Source organism: Mesoplodon bidens (assembly GCF_964165515.1).
Source record: "Mesoplodon bidens genome assembly, chromosome: 12".
Taxonomy (NCBI): Eukaryota; Metazoa; Chordata; class Mammalia; order Artiodactyla; family Ziphiidae; genus Mesoplodon; species Mesoplodon bidens.
Genome location: NC_138168.1, coordinates 37,958,582 through 37,976,792, shown reverse-complemented (window position 1 = coordinate 37,976,792; position 18,211 = coordinate 37,958,582).

The following is an 18,211-nucleotide window of genomic DNA, read 5'->3' as shown; positions in this document are numbered from 1 at the left end:
TCTCAAAATAGATAAATCAATCCATGTTATTGCTCCTTGATAATCACTTCTTTAAAATTGTCCCTTATATTCATTAGACAACGTACATTTTAAGGTATATGTGAGACTTTTCCCAAAATGTAAGAAAGGATGCTCAACTTTTACACTGAAAGAAAAAGTTAATTGAAACATTGTACATGCTGTCACGGATATGTGATCTAATGGATTAAGGATACCAAATTTTATTGTTTTGAATTTGCAAGCTACTTTTCAGATTTTTTAAAGCAAGATAGAAGAAATATACTTGATCTTTCTTTTCTTTTTAATATTTGAACCCATATTTTGAGTAAAATTGCTATATCACTCAATGATCATTAGTCGGCAGATTTTCTCTTTTTTACTTATTTCAAACATATATATATATATATATATATATATATATATATGCATGTTACTCTGGAAATATACACACTATTACATTTTATCATAAATCAAATGCATATTACATTTATTATATTTTTGTTTTGGAAATTATTTCATAAAAAATCTTTAGCAACAGAAATATTTTAGTAATAGCATTTTGTAACAAAATAATAGAGTACTAATACTTTCAAAATTTCCCGTCTTCTTTGGTATAAAGCAGGAAAAAGCCATCTACCAGGCAGGAGAAGAAGATTCTTGTTACAGAATCACTAGATGATCGCCTCGGGAACACTTCTTTTTTTTTTAAGTTGAGATGTAGTTGACATATAATATTGTATTAGTTTTAGGTGTACAAGATAAGCATTTGATAAATGTATGTATTGCAAAATGATTACCACGATAAGTTTAGTTAACATCCATCACTACAATCAGTTATAATTTTTATTCTTGTGATGAGAACTTTTAAGATATACTCTCTTAGCATCTTTGAAATATACAATATAGTATTGTTAACTATAGTCAGGAGGCTGTGTATTACATCCCCAGGACTTATTTATCTTATAACTGGAAGTTTATAATTTTTACCACATTCATCCATTTCACCCAATTTCCCCAGTATCTTAACTTCAAAATCCAGTTTCTTCATCTAACCTGCTACACAAAAAGAGTTCTACACAACTTGTAAATTTAAAGACTAAGTTACTGAAACCCCTCCCAATTCATTATCGGAATTCATGCAAATGAGCAATCATCAGGCTTTTAAAAAAAGTTTAGAAGTAAAGTTATTGTATATTGTGGCCATTGTTGGCTCCAGGTTTATTATGATCCAAATCTTACACAATTTGCGGTCCTACTTTAAGGAAAATAATTCAAATCAGGCACAGGGCATCTTAGAAGTAGCCCATGCAAGTGAGAGTCTCCAAAACTTAAACTTCATTAGATTCTTGAAAAATTGATGAAAAAATGAAGGTAGATTACAAGGAATTTGCTACATAAGGATAGATGCAATGAAAAAGAGGAAAATAAGTGCCAGAACCCTGTGATTGAAGGCAGTATGGTATGTTCAAGGAGCTGAAAACAAAACAAAACAAAACTGTGTGGCTATAATAGGGGACGTTTGGGAGAATGTGGGCATTAAATTTGATAAGTTTTACAAACGTGCTCTATAAGCTAGCAAAGGGTATACAGATATTGAAAATAATTGTATATTTAGCATTGCCTAGACACTGAGCAAGGGAAAGCATGATTAGGGAAGATGCCAGTGGGGTAGAGATGGTCAGGAAACGTAGGGCTCCACAGGCTGTCTTAAGGTGTTCTTTCTTCACATCACAGCAAATATAACTTTCAGAAAGTTTCAAATTGGGTAGGTAGGGGTGAGGACAGAGCAAATGAGTACAAGCAGATTTGATTTCATCAAGCCTAAAGTGGCTGTCTAGAGAAGGATTTAGAGAAGAGCAAGAGAAGCCATTGCTGCCAAAACACACAGAAATAACAGTGGTTTAGACTGGGTGGCTACTGGGTGGTAAATATGGGGGAAGTGGACTGATTTGAGAGATATTTAGAAAGGAATATCTATAGGGAAATACAAGAGGTCAATGTCTATGATGTCTTGGATTTTCAATTTATGTAACTAGACAAGTGGCAGAATATGGAAGAAATGCAGATAGAAGGAAAATTCAGTCTTGCTTCATTAGTAATAGGTAGTTTTCAGTGATTCCAACAGGTAAGACAAAATACATCCAATCAGTAGCCTCTAGCTATTTAAATAAAATGAAAAAAATCAGTCTCACCACATTTCAAGTACTCGATAGCCACATGTAGCTAGTGACTACTGTTTTGGTCTGTACAGATATAAAACAATCCCATGATAGTGGAACATTCTGTGGAGCTGGACTGATCTAGATTAAACTTCAGTTTGTGATTTGTCTATAGAGAGATGTACATAAAAGTATTAGATGAAGAGTCACAGGCTAGGCTGAGACTTGCAGAATGTCATCATTCAATAGAAATAAAATAGTTACGAAGGCCAGGAAAAGTTTGCATCATAAATCCAAGAAGAGAAAATTTCAAAATATAGGGAGCTGTGGACAGGTTTGAGTGCTTCTGAGAAGCTAAGTAAGATGAGGCAGTCAAAATATCCACTGGGTTTAGTGAGACTTCCCATTTCCAGAAGCATGTTATGGTATAAGCTAGAAAGGAGTGACTTAAAGAACTAATGGGAGATTGGAGAATGAACATAACATTATGGATTCCTGTTTTGAAAGAAAGGAGAGAGATTGCAGTAGCTTCAAGACCATGAAAAGTCAAGTGGGAGATCTGTCTATCATCTATCTATCTATCTATCTGTCTGTCTGTCTGTCTGTCTATCATCTATTTTATTTTAAAAAAATTTAGAAAGAGCAAAATGAATTTAACTTGAAGAAGAGTTACCCTGTTGAAAGGGAAGGGAGGTAAATATACAAGAGGGAGAAGAAATAATCTACAGTGTAAAGTCCTTAGGAAAGAGAAGAGATTTAAGACAGAGCAAAAAAATGGAAAGATTATCCTGAGATAGATTCATACAATTTACCAGGGTTCCTGTGATTTTAACACCATTTGAGTTATCTTCAAATACGTTTTTTAATGAAGCATTCCGAACATCTGGTTTATAAACACACACAAAATATATTTTATTTACAGGTGTTTCTGTTTCCATGCTTGCCTGTTATTTACATTTGTTCTTCCATAACAACTTCAGCGAAATGAGGCAATGAAGTTCAGTTAATCCCTGCAAGCCTCCTCTGTATTTCTCCCACACGGCAGTTACTTACCAAATGTTCACTCTTCCCTCTCTGAGGGAATGGAACATTGTTAATGAGTTAGATTTTATAACTACGTGGTCAGATTTATGTTTTAGGCAATTTCTTCCTCAGTTAAGTGGAATAAGTTTCTGAGCCAAAGAAAGACTGGAGTTAGGGAGGATAGTAGAAGCGACTGCAATAAACCAGAAGAGAAATGGTAACAGCCAGTGTCATCTGGGATGAGAATGAGAAGTGTCAAGACAATGAACAATAACAAAACCAGATTGGGATACAGAATTACTCAGAACAGAAAGAATTTCAGTAGCTTCCTAACTGTGTTGCCTTTTTAATATCTTGGTCTAAGATTTAATATTAGTAACAGGATTACAGTATGTATTAGTTCTGTCTAGTGTTTGTATACATGATTTAATTAAATATTTTAACTGCTAAATAATCAGGGATAACTGGTGAATCTTGAGACTTACTAAATCTTATGATTTATTTGAAGCTTTCTGTATTAAACAGATTTGGAGGGGTGGCATCTCTGTGTTTGAAGTGCTGATAAAGGCTGATTTTTTTTTTTTTTTTTTTTTTTTTTTGCGTTACATGGGCCTCTCACTGTTGCGGCCTCTCCCGTTGGGGAGCACAGGCTCCGGACGCACAGGCTCAGCGGCCATGGCTCACGGGCCCAGCCGCTCCGCGGCATGTGGTATCTTCCCAGACCGGGGCATGAACCCGTGTCCCCTGCATCGGCAGGCGGACTCTCAACCACTGTGCCACCAGGGAAGCCCGGGATGATGATTTCTTATTCATGCAGTCTAAATAACCCCACAGTCTAAGGGTTTGGTCTTTCTGCCAGAGTCTAGCAACTGTTCCTGCTCTATTCCTAGGCTCTAACCCAAAAAGTAAGTGGTTACAGGGGATCCACACTTCTGCCATTGACCCAGACTCATAGTTTACCCCCAAAATTGTTCCATCAACTCAACCCTGATGTGTGTGTTTGTTCTCTGACATCTATTTGACCTTGTTCACTTGATATTATATTCACATTTGTTTTTGCTCATTTTTCAAAATACTTTTCTACAGGTAAACTCACAACCCAGCATTCTAGCTTCCCTCCAAGGATACACAAACTTTCTCTTCTGTCCAAAATATCCTTTACCTTTGCTCAGTAAACACCTATTCCTTAGAATCCAAGTCAGGTGTCACTTTCCCTTTATGCTTTACCGTATTTCCCTGACAGAAATAGATGGAGGTAATTGCTGTAATTTGTAACAGTTTTGTAGTTTCTATATATTCCTAGAGAAGAATATAAAAATTATAATTTTAATTATTTGTTTGCACGATTTGCCTCCTGGAGCAAAATATGTTTTTCAAGGACAGGCAGCATTCATCTTTTTATCCCTATTTCTTAGCAACATGTCCAAACTAGAATAGACATTTGATAAATTTGTGGGAATGGAAATCGGCATGAAAACACCACTCAAAATCCACTGTGACAGAAATAACCAAAATATTTAGATAATAAAGTTCAAAGCTACATTTCGAATGAAAATAATGCCACCATCTGGCTCATCTCAAAGAAAAGAGAAAAGCAATCTCTCAGAGTACTGATTACAAAGTCAAAATGCATTTGGTAACTGAGAGAAATAAAAACTTTACCAGTAACATTTCCATAAATTGTCACTCATTATTTTAAGATGGCATTGGAAAACTTGAGCTTGAAAAACTATCTGGTTAAATTTTCATGGTAGTTGACGGACCATCTGAGTATACTGAATAAATGGCCTCACTTGGTCACAATACCTGACCCAGTGTTTTAAACCAGTACCTGTAATTCCTGTCACTTGTATCATTTATTTAGTTATGTATTTGCATCTTCTTCAGAAGTAGGTAGCTTAATAACAATGATTGATTTAAAAATATGATTTTTATCTTCTCATTTATCCAGGAAAACATCTCCCTGAAATTTGTAGCTTGCAATTATTTCTTAAGTGAGTGTCATATCTTGTACTCTATACTACATATTTTATTTTTCATAAAGAGTTATCTTTCTTCTACACCACACTGCATATTTTTAGATCATTGATAACAATATACAAATATATTAGACATTTAGATTTCTCATTTTGGAATGTTGGTATGAGATCCAAGCAAATAGAATAAATGGAAGTTGTCCTTTTTCAAATGGCAATAATTATATAAATAGATATGCAGTGAAAGTACATCAGGTGGGCGGAAAGCCCAGAGAAGTTGCAGAACCAATAAAGGGAGGGCAGCTGCCCAGTATTCCTGAGGGGCAATTGAATGCAGGGAATATGTGTACCAAGTGTGCTAAGAGTGCACATTTTCAACAACAGAGATACTGCATTTACACTGAAATTAAAATAAGCACAAGAGGGACTTCCCTGGTGGTCCAGTGGTAAAGAATCCACCTTCCAATGCAGGGGACGTGGGTTCGATCCCTGGTGGGGGAACTAAGATCCCACATGCCACGGGGCAACTAAGCCCATGCACCACAACTACTGGCCCCAGGAGCCTCAACTAGACCCCACGTGCCGCAAACTATAGAGCCCACATGCCCTGAAGCCTGTGCACCACACCTAGAGAGAGAAAAAATACCCGCACACCACAATGAGAGAGAAGCCCGCGCACCGCAACTAAAGATCTTGCATGCCTCAACGAAGATCCCTCATGCCACAACTAGGACTCAACGCAGCCAAAAATAAGTAAAATAAAATAAGCACAAGAAAACAAACAACAGCAAAGCTTCCTAGAGAAAACTCACCTCTGTCTGATTAATTTTGCAATGAGCATATAAATTCACAATGAATTTTTTTTTTTTTTTTTTTTTTTTTTTGGCTGTACGCGGGCCTCTCACTGCTGTGGCCTCCCCCGTTGTGGAGCACAGGCTCCGGACACGCAGGCCCAGCAGCCATGGCTCACGGGCCCAGCCGCTCCGCGGCATGTGGGATCTTCCCAGACCGGGGCACGAACCCGTGTCCCCTGCATCGGCAGGCGGACTCTCAACCACTGCGCCACCAGGGAAGCCCCACAATGAATTTTTAAACCAAATATCTCATGGTACATTTTAGTTAAACTGAAAACAAACAAACCAATTGATTTTATTACCTAAATCATAGACATCTCTATGCTTCCAAAGTGTTATCTTAGTTGGAAACTTTCTATAGAGATCTGAAGAGAGCATAAAACTATAAAAACTGTCAAAATTTTTTATGGATTTTCTTAAAAACAGTATCTTCTCCACTTTAGCTAGAAATGGACAAGGAAGCAAGTCTCTTTCTGTGTACACTTCATCATTAGGAAATAAATTTCATGCCAATCCCACAAAACACTTGCTAAGCATGAGTTAACATGAAGGATCAGATTGTCAAATCAGACTCACACAAATAAGAGATCTTATTCAGTTTTAGCATTTTTTTAACAATTTCGAGTAAATAGGCTTTTAAGAGTCATGAGTGATCAAGGGTGAGGTATTGGGATTTTTAGTGTGCCTTCCTACCTACAACAGATGCACCCTCTTGCCCAAGTAAAAGTTGAGGTCTCAAGTTAGGAAAGTGTACAATCTGGTCACAGGACCAGATTCAGTTACAAAATACCTCCATTTTCTATTCAGATAGTTATACAGCTTATGTGACATTTTCCAGAGAGCCATGCTTAACTCACCCATAGATTCCAAGTGTGTTTGTCTTAAGTAATCTTAGATCATGGACATCTGACATTCAGTATATTTATAGAATATAAATCTATATTTATCTATATATAGCATATCTTTTAAAGATATTATATAGCATATCTTTTGTGCTACAGAAAGACTCTTTTGTATTAATTTGTTTGCCAAAATGTCAGTTATTACTATGTTCATAAGGAGATTAGACCAGGATCACCTACCTGCCTTCTTTCCTCCTTGAATTTGCCCCCCTCTGCCTCAGGAATAAGAGCAAAATTGATTGCAAGCAGCTCCTCGACTCCTTTCTTCTTAGCATGCATTGAACTAATTTAATTCTAATTAACAGCAAATCATTAACTTTCTCTGGTCACCCACTTGACTTGGACATTGGATAAGCCCATATAAGGGACTTATTAGTAGGAATTTCAGGTACCAACAAGCAGCAGTGAATCACTGGGTATATTGAAGGTAAAATTCTAACATTAAGGAACCAATTGCAAATACGGTAAGGTACAAAATATCCTTCTCTTCACTGTGAACTCCTCAAGAATCTGGTATTTAGGAGGAGCATGGTAAATATTTGTCAAATTAGATTTTTTAATGCAGAAACATCTCTGATTTTTGAAACAGAAAACTTCAATTTAGAGATTCAATTTAGCTTTCCTATATTCTAATTTAAACCTCTAAAAAGTTTTTAATCACATCATTTCAGAATACACAAGCTAAATTTGACAAGTTCCAGCACTATCAAACTTTGTTTTTAGCTCTAATAAAAAATATATAAATACTTCTTGAGTAGCAGATAAAAATAAATAAAGCTGGCAGAAAAAATGTTGTTTTCAAGCTTTCAAAACCATGTTACATAAATAAATAATAGTAGTAAAATATATACTCTGTAATAAAAAACAGATATACCTAATAGGACTGTTTAATGGACTCCTACTGTCTTTTATTAAATAGCAAAATGTTAGCCACAGTTAGTCAACTTGAAACCAGTAGGTTTAATTTATTAAAAAATAAATGTTACTATCATCATGTTTGTTAACTTTTTAAACAAATCTGTATTATAAATTTCCTAAAAAATTCACTTTTTTTCACAATTTGTCTGCTGCTTTGTAGAAACAAAAACACTAAAAAGGTTCATCAACCCAAATGTCATTAAAAATGAATTTTAAAAAATTACCTTCTCAAACTAACCATTGAAAGTCAGAGCACCAATAAATAAAATGGGTAATGTGAGTTACTAGAATCAGAGGTTTCAAATTAAATTTGAGGTAAATTAATAGAAAATATTCCCACCAGTGTATGAGTTTTTTATAAGTATAAATGAAAATAAGTAATTTTATGCATAATGATAGTTAATATCAATCTATTTTACTTTTGTCTTTATTAAATGTGTTAAAATATCTATATTCTCATTGCAGTGGAACTCCTCACATTATGTGATATTTGAAGAATGAGTAAACGTTTTTAGAAAGAATTTATCATGCAAATTTGGGGGAGGAAAATGTCTTAAATAAAAGTTTTTTCACCATTTTTTAAATTTGTTCACTTTTTTGCTTTGGGGTGATTTCCGGGGAAACCCAGATGAGAAACAGTAGACAATAAGTTCCTTATAGTCACTAATTTTGGTGTCAGTGTGAAAATTTGCATTTTCCTTAATTGAGCTAATGTATTATTGTGAAACCTTGTAAATATTCAGAGTTGATTTTGTCTTCACTGATTTACGAGTAACCATTAGAATGTCAAGATTGCAGAATTTATCTACAACAAAAAATTGTGATCTTCTTTATCTTAATATTGACTATTTGTTATTTTTATTTGTATTTAGATATGTTCTAGATATACTACTCTCAAATAATAGACCACTTTACTGCCCCTTTAATAATATTTATAGTGTACTTTTATAATAAATGTATTGTATTTATATTTTATAATATGTAAAATATATTTATTATATTTATAATCTAATTATATTCTATATATGATCACATATGATGTATAAAATATATACAGTTATAATATAAATATTTTATATAAAATTATATTTATATATAGTATAAAGTAATATTTGGAGGGCATTTTTATTTGTATAATAGTATTTGTTTAGTAGTTTTATTTATATAACTATTTACCTATATGTGAAATGCTTCTATATAGTAACTTTTAACTTTTAAATATTGTGTATGTGTTGAGAGAGAGAATTCTTTATGTATTCAGCCATAATAAAACACAGCACTTACCTTTTAAAAATTAGAAGACTGTAAAACTTTCTTTAATATTTTTATACTGTGTTCAAAATGATTATACAGATTACTGTGAAGATGAACACATTGACTTATGTTGTAGATATGTACTCTACTTTTTTTCAACTGTGTTTTGATATTAGAAGACCACAGAGATATAATATTTAACTTTAAGTTGACTCTGAGAAATTTTTCAGTATATTGTTAAATATCACAGGACATTTTTTTGATGGAATTGCCTGATGATCCATGTATCCAATTACATTATAATTTGCATTTGGGAAATTCAAGTAGGCTTCTTTTATTTATAATTTGTTTAGCTTTGAAAATACATTATTAAAGGTTATATTATTATTAATAAAAATAAATGTTATTAAAGGTTTTAGAGGAGAATTATCTAAAAGAGAACAAAAATTGCATTCATAATGTAAGATGTCTGTGCTGAAAAAAGCAACATATGTTTGGATAGAAACCACGATACCTGATAAGTTGCTTGTTAAGTATAGTTCTAACATATATTTAAGTATAAAAATGTGCCAAGCACAATGGTTCTTTTATTTTTGAGGACATATTTCTCTGGAATGCCAATTTTTTTGAAGTTTTAATAAATCACTTATAAACGAAGTGATGAGGCATACATATATTAAACATGGCCATAATGAACACTTAAAATATTTATGAAGATACTTTGAAACTCCTTTTTGTTTACTCACCACTGTTTGGAAACCATTGTTAAAAGGGACACCGTTAGGGTTGACATACAAGCAAGAGGAATACATGACCACGTACCTAAACTATTTTAGATGTCCTCATGATTTAAAAAGTAATAATAATTCTGGAAATTTAATACCTAGAAGTTTGTTTCTTAAATCTAAGCTTTTACACCAGACTAAAAGGAAACATACCTTAGTCAAATCACACTTGAAGTTTTCTGTGGAAGAAACTAGAAAGATAGAAAACTAGGATACACATATTTTCTGGGTGGGGCTTAATAATTGTACTTAGGTTTTGGCTTTTATGGAAATATTAACTTGTAAAGTTGATAACACAGAATACTGTTTCACCACAAACAAATTGTCCCTCCAACAGGCTGAAAGTTTATGTTATTTCCTTACAGTTATTCCTTTCTTCCCCATCATTAGTTACCTCCATTAACTGAGAATATAATCCTACCCCATTGCTGTTGGGTGTATCCACATGATTTGCTTTAGCCAATGAAATGTGGGGAGAAGAGACAAAGTACTAGTACCAAGATGGACATTTAATAGGCATCACCTTTTCCTACTTGCCCCTGTAGTGGTTCTGCCATCTGCTCTGAGAATGCTTGTGCTGGGAAGTCATTGGTCTAAGGAGAACAAAGACACTTGGAGGACACCTGCACCTAATCACCACCCCTGCTGCTCACCAATTCATGGGTAAGAAAACATTAATTTTTTTCATCATCAGCCAATGAGACTTTGGGGTTGTTACTAATTGAATTCTAATCAATTTTTCCTACAACTCAATTAACCAGTCATAGTAATATATTATTCTATCTATATTTGAATATAGATATGCTAGAAAACTTAGTGTGTTGATATGTTTTTCTGTAAGGAAAATCTGAGTCATGGTCTATGCATTCCTCTGCTGCTTTTGCCTTCATACACCGAGAATTTACACATCTATATTTGCTGTGTCATGTTGATCCCTTTCAAAGATTTACCAACCTATGCATACTTTTTCCTACCCTTCCATCTGGAAAACATTTATTTTGTGTTTGCTATAAACTCTAACCTATACAGAGCTCTTCACAGTATGGTTGTAACCTATAATTCCATGCTAATCTTTGTTCTCTCCAGTACACGTAATGCAGGTCAGTGAAGAATACCCTAAGGTGTCCAAAATTTCTGACAGCTGTGCCTTTATTTATATGTTATTTTTCTATCTGGGAATCATTCCATGTTCTAGCTTTTGTATTCCCCACTCTTCATTCTTGCCCCAGAACCAAGATGCTGAAGATCTTGAATTGAACTAGTTTTAACAGGTACTAACTGAAAAAGAAAATGCCAACTCAGAAAATAGTATATATAAAAAGGGAGCAGAATCTATTTTCCTCTTTTGTTTCCTTTTGTAAAGAAAAAATCAAAATGGAAGATGATTATTTGAAAGATGCCAAAAGTATAAAAAGGTATTAGGGCTTCCATGGTGGCGCAGTGGTTGGGGGTCCGCCTGCCGATACAGGGGACGCGGGTTTGTGCCCCGGTCCGGGAAGATCCCACATGCCACGGAGCGGCTGGGCCCGTGAGCCATGGCCGCTGAGCCTGTGCTCCGCAACGGGAGAGGCCACAACAGTGAGAGGCCCGCGTACCGCAAAAAAAAAAAAAAAAGATACTAAAAATTCTGGTTTATATAAAAAAAAGATACAAAGAAAAAGATATCAAAGCAGACATCCTCAAAACTTCATTGATAGTGCAAGAGAAAATAGGTCACTGCTGTGTGCAGCCCAAAGCCAAGAAAGAAAACCATAACCCATTGTTGAGATGTTATTTTAAAGATCAAATACAAGGTATTATATTCTAGAAAATTCTAAAATTTTATTTTAATGTCTGTCATTTTACATTTATTTATTTTTCTTTATATTAATGGTCATTATTCAGAACAAATTGGTTTTAATATTCATGTTTAAGATTGAGAATAGAGGGGCTTCCCTGGTGGTGCAGTGGTTAAGAATCCACCTGCCAATGCAGGGGGCACGGGTTCGTGCCCTGGTCCAGGAAGATCCCACATGCCATGGAGCAACTAAGCCCATGAGCCACAACTACTGAGCCTGTGCCCTAGAGCCCGCGAGCCACAACTACTGAGCCTGCATGCCACAACTACTGAAGCCCACGTGCCTAGAACCCATGCTCCACAACAAGAGAAGCCACCACAGTGAGAAGCCTGAGCACTGCAACGAAGAGTAGCCCCTACTTGCCACAACTAGAGAGAGCCCACATGGAGCAACAAGCCCCAACGCAGCCAAAAATAAATTAATAAAATAAATAAATTTATTTAAAAAAAAAGATTGAGAACGGAAAGAAATTAGCTAAGGAATATCTGCTCATTAAGAGTGATATATTTCATGAATTTTGCACATTTGTTGTGGTTATGACAATAAAAGTAGACTAGTACAGTTTTACACATAATGAAAATTATATATTTGCTTTATAATGTTCTCTATGCAGATAAGAGAATATATCTGCACAAATGAGTTTTTTTACTGGTGTTGAAAAGGATATATTTGACTCATTCTAGAATTTAAATAATACAAATTATATAATCACTACTTATATTGAAACAAATGCTCTTTAAATTTTCCTTTCTTTACCCTTATCTTTATCTATACATATAATTTTTAAGTTTATAAATTAAATATGTATGAAGAAATTGTAACTCTTTTTAAAAATGCATTTTAATCTTACATTAGACTGTAATGAAGAGAGCAATTTAAAAAAAAATTCTAAAACTTTTATTTTTGGTAAACTAAAGAAACATAATATTCTGTGCAAGAGGACTTGAAGTTTATATGATGAGATTCTATTAAAATAAGCTCAAAGAAAGGTAAAGGTTGACCTCAAGAAAACTTGACAGTATTATATGGAGGAACACATATCATTCTGATATTTTATAGGCTAAAAGCTTCAATAAAACAAGAGATGTTATTTAAAAATACATTCATAGAAAAAATCATATATTTCAGAAATTGAGAAAAATTGTTTGGTATTGTACAATTTTCAAAAGCCAATGTATTTTAGAAACTGATTACATTTCTCAGTTTAGTAACCTTAACAAAACACATGGTAATAGACCCCAAAATCAGTCTAACCATATTCACATTAAGTCCACAGGTAAATTAAAATTGCCAACAGTTTTGAGCACTTGCTAAATCCTAGGAGCTATGGTAAGGATATTATAGGATAGCATCACTTAGTCATCACAATGATCCTATTAAAAGATATTATAATTGTTTTCCTAAGGAAACTGAAGTTTAGGTCATCACTTACCTACAGTCTCAAAGTGATGGGCCTGGAATTTAAAACCACATCTATTTAGGTCCACGTTAAGAATTTATATTTTACCATTTGCTCATTTACACTCTATTATTCTTTCATTCTATTAAAGTGAACTCAAAGAAATATTCCTTGAGCCATGTCTATGTTCCAGGAACAGTTCTGGGTGACATAACAGTGAACAAAGAAGAAAAACACTTGGCCTTCTCAGTAAAACATGTCAGAAAAAGCTAAAGAGAAAACTAAAATGGGGAAGGAGGAAAGGAATTATGGGGTTGGGGGATTTGTAGTTTTAGAGGGTGGCTAGTAAAGTCCTAACTGAAAAGAAATGGATGCATAAAGCCTGGAGATGGCTGGGGAAGAGGTCCTGTGAGTATTCCAGGGAGAGTATTCCAGGCAGGAGGGAAGAGTGCATTAAAGCTTTGAGCATGGCTGGTGTGTTCAAGGAACAGAAAGAGGATGGTGCAGTTGGAGCACAGGAAACAAGAGAGGAACAATAGGAGACATGTTCAGAGAAATAATTAGGGGCCAACGATGTACATCCCCCTCATTGCTGATGTTATATCTGTTTTACTCAGAATGATTTACGGAGCATTGGAGAATTTTAAGCAGAGGACTGACATGAACTGGCTTCCATTTATAATACTAGGATCTTTGTGGCTGAAGTGTTGAGAATAAACTGAAAGGGAGCACATGCAAACGGAGGGAGACTAAACATAGTGTTCAAGTTCAAGTAAAGCAGCTAGGGAAGTATTGAAATATCAAAGGGGATAGAAATGATTTGCATTAGGTTTAAGGACATGAAGAAAACTGGAGACATTTTTATTAAATATTTAGAACATAAAGATCAACAGCATATTGTGATGGGTTACATATGAAGCATCAAAGAGGAGAGGCGAGTGTCAAGGATGTACTTGACTTCTAGGTTTCTGTTTGGGAAGTAAAAACGAAATGCAAAAGGAGAAAGCTGGTTCCTTGCATTATCCATTCCCTTTTACATAAATATGGGAAAAGGGCTATAGATTGAAGGGGAAACAACAAATATAGTTCTAAACAGTCAGACAGTGATAGTTTTAAAACATGCAGAGTAAATGTCGAGTTGTCAGGTCTTATAGGAAGAGTATTGAATGGATATAATAATTTATGATTGATTTGACTACAGATGATAAAGCCATGGATATGGATGAGATCACCTGAGGAGAAAATATAAAACAAGAGAACCCGATCCAAGGAGGTATTGCAATATTTACTGTCATGCTACAGGTAGGGCTAGAGTGGAGACAAACATAGAGAATCAATGCGTAACTGCATTTTCTTTGAAAGCAGTGTGTCATCCAGGGAAGCATAGGATATCCTGGCAGGATCACACTAACTTTTCCTAATTTACAGCACATACGCCTGGAGGCATGAGTAGACCACAGGCCAGACAGAGCATACAACAATTGGAATTATTCTACCGGCAGAGTATCAAAAACATTCAAATCAGCTGAATAGGGAAGAATCAGGCTTATGCAGTGACTGACAAAGTGGTTCAGGTTTTTCCTGATGCACCAAAAAGGAGGTTGGGCTTCACTAGGAAAGAGGCAAGGGTAGCTGGCAAGAAAGCCAGGTCAATCATAAAGCTAAATGCAGAAACCTTGTTCCCAGGGCAGGCACCTCATTAATACAGAGAATAAACTATGCAGAAATGAAATTCCTCTGCTGAAACTGCCCAGAGCTCTGGTTCCCTTGCCGTTAGAGTCACTTTGTTAAACTACTGTATAGGGCTTCCCTGGTGGCGCAGTGGCTGAGAGTCTGCCTGCCGATTCAGGGGACACGGGTTCGTGCCCCGGTTCGGGAAAATCCCACATGCGCGGAGCGGCTGGGCCCATGAGCCATGGCCGCTGAGCCTGCGCATCCGGAGCCTGTGCTCCGCAACGGGAGAGGCCGCGATAGTGACAGGCCCGCGTACCGCAAAAAAAAAAAAACAAAGAAAAAAAACAGCTGGGTTTTTGCTGGAATACTTGCAGTATAAAATGGGATATGGGAGAAAGCAATTCTATAGTGTAAATATTCTATTCTTAGTTAAGAGATTTAAAAGACAGCAGTTATCAACCTATTTTGACACATGACAGATTTACATGAGTTTTTCCTTAAAAAAAAGAAATCACTACTCTAAAGGGGAGTGGCTGAGGATGGATTGAGGAGACAAGGATGTCAATAGCAATGCTTTTGAGTCTATTGTTGAAGAAGTAGAAAACTACTCATGGATACTGTGAAAAACAGCAGAGGCAAGAATCTTGGTATCTCTTTTGTGTAAGATGTACAAATCAATGAAGGGCAAACAAACCCAGCCAATGTACCAACCTCCACAGAACCTTTAAAATAGAAGTCACTGCAAGAATATAGACTCATTTCCTAGGAATAGGTTAATGTAAATTCATGAATTTCTAATTAGCAATTAACATTTAAACAAATAGAGAAAGTACTATATTCTTTCTTAATTCTAATACATAGGTGTATTTTAGCTGTTCTCCTTTAGAAAGTTAATTCAATAATTTATGGACTTTTCTATAAAAAAAGTCTCTTTTAACATGCCACAAATAGTAGACTATTTTGTGTGGCTATATTTTCTTTCTGGACCATCTGCCTACAAAGCAGGAATTCAACAAGTTTGAACTCAAAATAGTACCACTCTCTCTGAAATCTCTCATTCACCTTTAAACACAAATGTCCAAAATTAGATACATCATCTTCTCACAGCTCGCCCTCCTCCCTCACCACCAGGCATATTCAGGCTGCCTTCCCTAGACTTCTCCAAAAACAAACCCCTTCATCTCCAGCCTCTATCTCCAATTTATAAATCTCTATCTCCATTCTGTCACTTTCTTTGCTACAACTGTTCTCCCAGATTGATTTTTACGCCCAGGCATCTAAAAACTTTCAGCAGCTTAAAACTGGTTTCCTTTACCCCAGTTGTACCCTTCTCAAACCCATGCCCACGATGTTGTCAAAATAATCTAATTACAAACCAAATATGTGCACGTCTCTCGACTGTTTAAAATGACTTTCTTTTAGCTTCAAGATGAAAGTTAAGCACTTAGCATTGTTTATAAAGTTCTCCATATTCTGATCTCTGTCACCTTCTTTAGCCCTGCTACTGTTTGTCTCACTGTGGTAATGATAGGTGGCCATAAAATCTTTGTACTCTTCCCATTGAGAGGTAGAGTCCAGTCACCGTCACCATCACCATACCCTCATGACTGAAGTTCTCCATTAGAATATGACAGAAGTCATGCTGTTTACCTAATATCTAAATTCAATTAACTAGTTTACATATATTACCCCTTGCATCATGTCTATGATGTAAGCTTACTAGTCCCATTCAAAAGATGAGGAAATTGAGGCACAATGTCTTTACAGAAGTGGCTAAGATTCAGATCCAAAAGGCAGGCTTAAAGAGCTTTGCTTCTGCTTTCACCCTTGTCAATAACACTCATTCTTGGAATCCAGTTTTGAGATAGACCAGACAGCCACGTGGATAAGTCCACATGGAGGAGAATCCCAACTCCTAGCTAACAGCTCCAGCTGAGATCCCAGCCAGTGACCAGCTCCAACTGCCAGTCACGAGTGATGCTTGTGTAGCAGATGATCCATCCCTGCCAAAATCTGCCCTAATTGTATAATCATGAACAAGTAAATGATTGCTGTTAGTTTGTTCGCTATGTTGATAGAAAATCAAAATACACATGCTTAACAAGCTATACATAAATATATATATATACACACATAAATATACACATATTACATATGCTTAAGTTCCAAAGACAGATAGTTCATGCCTATGCCTCTATTATATTTTATAGACCCTTCTGAAAAACGTTTCTTAGCTCACTGCTCAAACTCATTTTAAAGATAAGTAAAGGCAGAATTGTCTCTAAGATGCATTCTGTGACACTGCCATCTCACCCCCTCTCAATTGCAAAGTTGGGCTTGGTACCCTTCCTTAGTGCTTCTACAATATCTATTAGAATGAAACTTTCTGAGAACAGGTGGTGTGTATTAATCACTTTCATTATATTTTCTTATCAGCTAGTCTCCCTATCCCTTGTACATGTCTAGACAAATAGGCTACTATTAAATATTGAAATAACTAAGTTTTCTTATTGTGTTAGCTACCTGAATTGTGGACAAGTGATCTTTGTAGTAAAATGAGAACAAGGAATTAAGAAGGTGATGAAGGAAGGAGGAAATAAACTCTAAATGTAATGCACATATTTACACGTATTTATCCCTTATAGTATCCTTATGAAACAAACGTTAGTCCTCTTATTTTAGAAATGAAATTGAGGTTCAGAATGTTTACAGAGATAAATGAGATTCAATCTCAAGTATAAGTGACTTCAAAGTCCTTATTCTTCTTATTATACTGTTGTGCCTTATGTTCCCAACCCATGCAGTCTTCTAAAATTAGTAAAGTCATATAAAATCAGGAAATATTACGCAGCTAGTGTATTGTGAAGAGTTGAACATAACATCATGCTGATGCCTGATGTTTCATAGAGTAGTGCTACAAAAAATTGTGTTCTGGAAAACCATCATCATTACCTGAGTACTTGTGAAAAATGTGAATTCATGATCCTCACCCCTGAATTGCTAAATCAAATCTTTGGTGTTGGGTCCCAGAAATTTGTGTTTTAACAAGCCCCACAAGTGATTTTAATGCTTTCTTAATTGAAAACCACTGCCTTTGAATATCACAACCTTTGTGATCACAGACCATTTACTATGATTTTCTCTTTTCACAGATAAAGAAACAGAGGGTATCTATGTTTGGCCTTGTGAATTTATTATAATTAACAAATGACAAAGCAAAAACTAAAGTCAGGATATCCTGATTACCAGTTAAATGCTTTCGTTGCATCTCAGTGAGAATTTTACTTGTAACGTATATCAAATTTTGACTATCAATAACATAAAAGTTTTGTTTCAAACAAAAGAATCAAAAGTACATATACATACATATACTTATCTAAATACACTGAGATGGCAATTGCTCTCAGAAGGACATACCCAGACACTTGA